Genomic DNA, 6898 nt, shown 5'->3' with positions numbered 1-6898 from the left:
CACTAGGCAGCAAATTTAATGTAGAATAATACAATTATTGTTTTAAGTAGGAAAAGTGCAGAAATATACTTAGACAAATAAATATTTATATGTGCTATACTGAAATATTCCTGGCCATTAAATAATGAAGAGCGTCTAAGGTAACATTTACTTTTTAACATCAGAAAAATGGAATAAACTCAGAATATTTGGTGGATGAGACAAAGAAGCAAAGGCAATCTTTTTCTGATTACTGATGATAAATTTCCTTCTATAATTAAGCTATAACTAGAAATGTCATATTTAAAGAGAAGTAAATATTAAATAGGATTTAGAGCTAAGTTCATCTGTGAAAGGGTCCTCAGGAAGAACTCAAACGTTGAAATGGAGGGTAGGGTTACAAAGAATGAAATTGCTTTTTCAGTGGAGAGTGGCTTTCTTGGAGTTAATAAATAAAACTTAGAATACTGAGTTGTTTTAATTCCTGCATAATTTTATCTCTTACAAAACTGGTTAGCTGTTACAAATATGCTACATTAATTGTTCATCCATATCCCTTCACATATTCTACACACTGGACACCACATTTTAGAAAAAAATACAGAATTGGGATAAAATTCGGGACATTCTGTTAGTGTAGTGACTTTTAAACCGGCTTTTCTGCTTGGCTATTATGACTGCTTGCTTCATTGATTGCCCTTTCTGACACTTGCTGCTTCCAAAGGGGACAGGATGTGTCCAAATGGGGGTAAACAGAATGTACCTTGTTTGGTATGTTTAAAATGCAATTAATTAAAAAGAAGAAATAATGCTACTAATGCTTTTGCCCCAGGGTCTTATAACACCGTAGAAAATATAGCTTAACGCAGGAAAGGGCTCTTTAGAGGGTAAGTCATGAAGTCGCTTTGGCAAGAAAAAAAAAAAAAAGAAAAAATAAATAAGGCAAAGAAGAACTGATAGATTGATGTTGCGTAAATCTGGAGAGTTAACATCAGGATCTTAAAAATCAATTCTCTGCTTTATTGAGACCTAGTGGAATTCTCTAAATACAGAGGTAATGTGATGGAAAGTCCCCGTTTCTGGCAAGATGAGAGGCATTCAAGTCTGCTGTAACTACAAATAAATCACAGGAAAAGAAAAACTGAATCAGTAAATACAATGAAAGAGAAAAGCAGAGCAAAAAGGAAAGTTTCCAGTCATTTCATGCTTTTTCTACAGACACATGATAGCAATAGTATAACATAAAGCTTAAATATACTGTGCAATTAAATAAAATAAAAGACAAGAACTGTTAAAATTAACCACCAATAGTTTGTGCTGGAAAAGGCTGGTAAAGAGAGCTCCATTTGTACAAAATATATCAATGTCTACACTGACATTTTTCTGTTACACTTATTTGTACATGGAGACGTCTACTTATGAAAAAAATAAATCATGCATCAGATGTTATATGCAGCCTGGAAAACAATTCGATTTCAAAATTCTTCTCATTTAATCATTTGCCAGAGAGATTTATTGCTTTAAAAAGACATATTTTTTCTTTTTTTTTTTCTTTGGCAATATCAAACAATAATTAACCTGGATCTCAGAAAATTGAAAGTTTTTATCTAATCAGTTTATGTACATATATGAATAGTACATATTTTAAAATTATTAAGTAATAAATATACTGGTACTATTTTAGAAAGTAAGTTACCGAATATGTTTTTTTCTAAGTATTCGGATTTTGCGCCTTTAGATAACATGACTCTTTTCCTCCTTTTCTATTGCTTTTTCCTTTCTTTCCTTCTTTCCACTACTTTTGTTTCTTCCTTTTCTCCCTTCCCTTCTTTGCTTCTTTCCTCCTTCCCTTCCTCCCTTGCTTTTTCTCTTTTTTCCTTGAAACAATATTACCACGAGGCATTATTATTCTAAAACACCAATATTTAGTGTATTTACTACGAAGGAAATATGATTCAAGAATATAAAATAAGTTTTTAAATTTTAACACAATAAAGGAGTGACAAAGTCAACTGTAAATAATTTTTTTTTTTGAGACAGAGTCTCACTCTGTTGCCCAAGCTGGAGTACAGTGGTGCGATCTCTGCTCACTGCAACCTCCACCAGGCAAGTTCAAGTGATTCTCTTGCCTCAGCCTCCCGAGTAGCTGAGATTACAGGCGTGTGCCACCACGCCTGGCTAATTTTTGTATTTTTAGTAGAGATGGGGTTTCACCATATTGGTCAGGTTGGTCTTGAACTCCTGACCTCGTGATCCACTCTCCTTGGCCTCCCAAATTGCTGGTATTACAGGCATGAACCACTGCACTCGGCCAAGTGTAAACAATCATTTTATAGTAACTGAAATATTTATTTAGTTTGGGGGAAAGAAATTCATTCTTATGCTTTTCAAAACTACATAATAATCTATAGAGAAAAAATAACGTTGCTTCAAAGTCACATCACATTTCAACCCAAATAAAGTATTCCTCATGGCTTTACCCTGCTGATTATACCTCCCAAACCCTCTTATATGTTTAAATGGAAAATATTTATTAATGCTCTTTAGAAGCTATTTGTCTGTTTGTTGTGGTATATGTCCCTAACAAATAGTTTAAAATATAGTTTTCTGCAGCTTAATACCTGGCCTTTTCTCGATCATACAAACAATTTTGCATCTTCTCTCTCTCTTTCTGTGTGTGTGTGTGTGTGTGTGTGTGTGTGTATAGGCACATATATGTCTGTCTCTGTATAATCATATACATTCAATACCTTTTAACTCCATTGTCTTTGTAAATGCAGAGTTGAATAATTTCATTATTTTGATTTTTTTTTTTTTTTTTTTGAGGTGGAGTTTCACTCTTGTCACCCAGGATGGAGTGCAGTGGTGCGATCTCAGCTCACTGCAATCTCCACCTCTCAGGTTCAAGTGATTCTCCTGCTTCAGCCTCCCAAGTAGCTGGGATTATAGGTGCTTGCCACTATACCTGGCTAATTTTTGTATTTTTAGTAGAGACAGGGTTTCACGGTGTTGGCCAGGCTGGTCTCAAACTGCTGACCTTAGGTGATCCACCCACCTTGGCCTCCCAAAGTACTGGGATTAAAGGTGAGAGCCACCACACCTGGCCCATTGTTTTAACTTAATTGGTATGACTGCAAGCTATAATTTTTAAAATCCATTTCAATCTTCTAAAAACTTTCACTGAAAGGTTAAATTTCAATCCTTTATACCTTAGTTCACCAAATGCAATCAATATTCTTGTTCTGAGCTAATAGAGACGGTATCTGAAATGAGAGAAATTAAGAAAACAGGCCTCAGTATAAGGAACTTGGAATTCTAGAGGTGATTGGTTAAAATAGTCATGTTTTGAATTGCATATTTCACACACACACACACGCAAACACATCCCATTGGTTTGAGATTTAGATATTGCTTTTCCAGAACTAAAATCCAGAAAGTCTAGTCTTATTGTTGGATGAACACAGTGCTCTCCCTGATTCCTTATTATCTTCCGCAGTTATAGCTACTGCTCATGGAGAGGCAGTTGACAAAATAGGTAGACAAGAGTATGTAGAGAATGTTTAGTCCAATTTTTTCAATACTAGTCTCTGGTATTATCTTTAAATAGTAATCTCTGATCTTAATATGTGTTGTTAATAGAATTAATACTATTATGCACCACCATAAAATGTATATGGATATTAAATATTTTAGATTTCCATCATGTTTAGCTATTTGCCACAAATGTTTTGCTGCACCCTTGTGATTGTAATTTTCATTACATGGTAAATTACTTAAAATTAGTTTATCTTTTTAAAACTAGACCACATAGTTTAAAGAACACAGAACATTCTATTATGATTTCCAAGTTAAAGATTTGAAAAAAAAACTCAGATGTTATCTTGAAGTAAGGACAAATACATTGACTGGGGCATTCTATGTAAATATTATGCACTTAATTGATGGTACAAGGTTGAGGATATAGAAGTAAACTTTAAATAGATGCAATCAAATAAAAAGACGGCACTTAATTAATTCCTGCCTTCTGCGTGTTGCCACACAGTGCTTCAGTTTCTTCATTAGTATCTGTAGCTGGTTCGTTTCGGATTATAATGACTATCATGACTGTTGATTGTTTTCAGTGAAAAATTACTTTTTATTGATTTGTGTAAATATGACCTTTTATCTTTCTAACCAATATGAAAAATGAATCCTTGTATCTTTGTAATTTGCAGTAGCCCTAGACAGAATCAAGGACAACTGTATTGCTTAGCTTATTTCAGATCTAATAACAATAACAGAGATTTTTAACACCTTAGGACAATTGTTTCCTTTTTCATTTTTTTATTTTTTGAAATGCAGTTTTGTTCTTGTTGCCAAAGCTGGAGTGCAATGTTGCAATCTTAGCTCACTAAACTTCGCCTCCTGGGTTCAAGCGATTCTCCTGCCTCAACCTCCTGAATAGCTGGGATTACAGGCGCCTGCCACCATGGCTAGGTAATTTTTTGTATTTTTTTGTAGAGAAAAGGTTTCACCACATTGGCCAGGCTGGTCTTGAACTCCTGATATCAAGTAAACCACCCACTTTGGCCTCCCAAAGTTCTGGGATTACAGATCTGAGCCACTGTGACTAGCCTTACATAAACCTAGAGGTGTGGCCTACTATTAACCCAGACTGTCTGGTATAGCCTACTGATCATAGACTGCAAACTTGTAGGTTTCATTTTATAGGGTAGTTAGCAAACCAAACTCTTAGTACTCTCAAAGACCCAAAGAAGGCAAAGAGAAGAGTCTGTAGCTTGAGGTTACCTTTTTCTGCATGCTTCAGAGTGTGCACCACCAGTTGACATCAGCATCATTTAAAATAGGAATTTGGAAATTCTAAAAGTTATGAGAAAATTATGTGCTTTTATATGACCTACAATATAATCAGCTTCTTCATGGCAACTATAAGAAAGAAATATCTTGAATATTTATTGGTGGTAAAAATATGATTAATTAAAGAAAAAAATGCAGCTGTCTTAGCTATTCAGTTGTAAAAGGACTTAGAGTGTGAAAACACACAGAATTAGTGTTCAGTAAGGTTTATTTTTCTAGACTGAACTTAGGTATGCATGTATTTACCTGTTATACTTGGCATTCACTTGCCTATAATGAGCACTCAAACTCATACAGTAAGACAAATGAAGAGTGTTTTGACAAACCTACAAAAATCTACAATAAAATATTCTAAATGAATTTTAGTGTAGGAAGAAAGCCTATTGTTCTTGCAACTCCTACAATATGCTTACTGCATATTTATAAGATAATATTTACTTTTAGGAGGTGGAAATTTAAATAAAGAGAGGGAAATAAATAAAGCAATACATTTTCAACTTGTAAAACTATTTTTGGTAAATGACATTTTAGAGATTTTTCTCTCCTACAAATGTTAAGGCCATGTATGGTAAAAAAGTGTAATATTATAATTATAATGCTGTAAAATATCTTAACATTTGCATTATAATTTAAGTATTTACTAAAGTCCTCTATGTGTTAGGCATCTTTATTTTTATTTTTCTGGTGTTTCTTCTACAGATAATTTTTTTTCAAGTATCCCAAGTATAGTTTCTCTGAGGCTTTTTTTTTTAAAAAAAAATCTTTGTTGCCTTAGTTTATCCATTCAGGCTGCTATAATAAAATCCCTCAGAATGGGTGGCTTATAAACTACAGAAATTTATTTCTCATAGTTCTGAGAGTTGAGAAGTCCAAGATCAAGGCTCTGGCAGATTTGATGTCTGGTAAGGACTTTCTTTCTCAAAGATGGCACTTTCTTGCTCTGTCTTCCCATGGTGGAATGTGCTAGCTAGCTCTCTGGGATCTCTTTTATAAGGGCACTAACTCTATTCATGAGAGCAGATTCCTAATCACTACCCAAATGCCCTCCTTCTTATACTAATAACATTGAGGGTTAGAATTTCAACATATGAATATTTTGTAGGGTACAAACATTCAGACCATAGCACCTGTCTATATACTCTCTGGATTCTACCTCTTTCCTACCTTGATTCATTAAGTGGTTTGCAATGTTGTTAGAGTTTTTAATGTAATGCAAGATAATGTTGAGTAATTATAATTAAAAACAAAAATTTTCCAATCCAGAAATCTCCACAATAATAGTGGAGAAAGATAAAATCTTTATCATTGGTTAAGTATAGTCATGAACTGCATAATGACAATTCAGTCAATGATGAACTGCATATATGACAGTGGTGCTGTAGATTGTAACACTTTATGTTTACTGTGTGTTTTCTACATTTAGGTATGTTTAAATACACAAATACTTAGCATTGTGTTATAGTGGTCTATAGTAGCATGCTCTACAGGTTTGCAGTCTATAAGCAGTAGGTTATCCCCCTGATAGTCTGGGTGTATAGTAGGCTACACCTCTAGGTTTGTGTAAGTACACTCTACAATGTTTGTACAAATACAAAATTGCCTAAGGACACATTCTCAGATGTGTCTCCATCGTTAAGCAATACACAGCTTTATTAAATGAGAGTAATAATGATCATCATAAGCAATCTGCTAAAAGATTGTAAATCTCACTCCTGTACGTAGCCAGGCAGATATAACCCATTGCATATATGTTTTCAAGATAAAAAATAGTCTTTAAATAAGAGAACTTGATAGTACAATTTATCACATGTAGTGCATACTAATTTTATCTGGCAATTGAGGTGACCATCTGTGTTATCTTATTGGCCTTATCTGGAGGAAAAACAGACTTATCAGGTTTTCATGGCAGAAGGTAATTTTACAACTAAAAGCATGGCATCCACTGACATTAGGCTCCTACCCTTCCAAGAAAATGGGAGCTATGGGTGCTGTCTCTCTTGATATTTGCATGTCAGAGAGATGTTTCAGGTCTTTGAGAAAGACATTTTTGTGTCATAAAGTT

The sequence above is a fragment of the Aotus nancymaae genome, unplaced genomic scaffold (genome assembly GCF_030222135.1).
Source record: "Aotus nancymaae isolate 86718 unplaced genomic scaffold, 86718_ANA_hifiasm-v0.15.2.pri h1tg000022l_1, whole genome shotgun sequence".
Classification (NCBI taxonomy): Eukaryota; Metazoa; Chordata; class Mammalia; order Primates; family Aotidae; genus Aotus; species Aotus nancymaae.
This window is presented reverse-complemented; position numbering follows the sequence as displayed.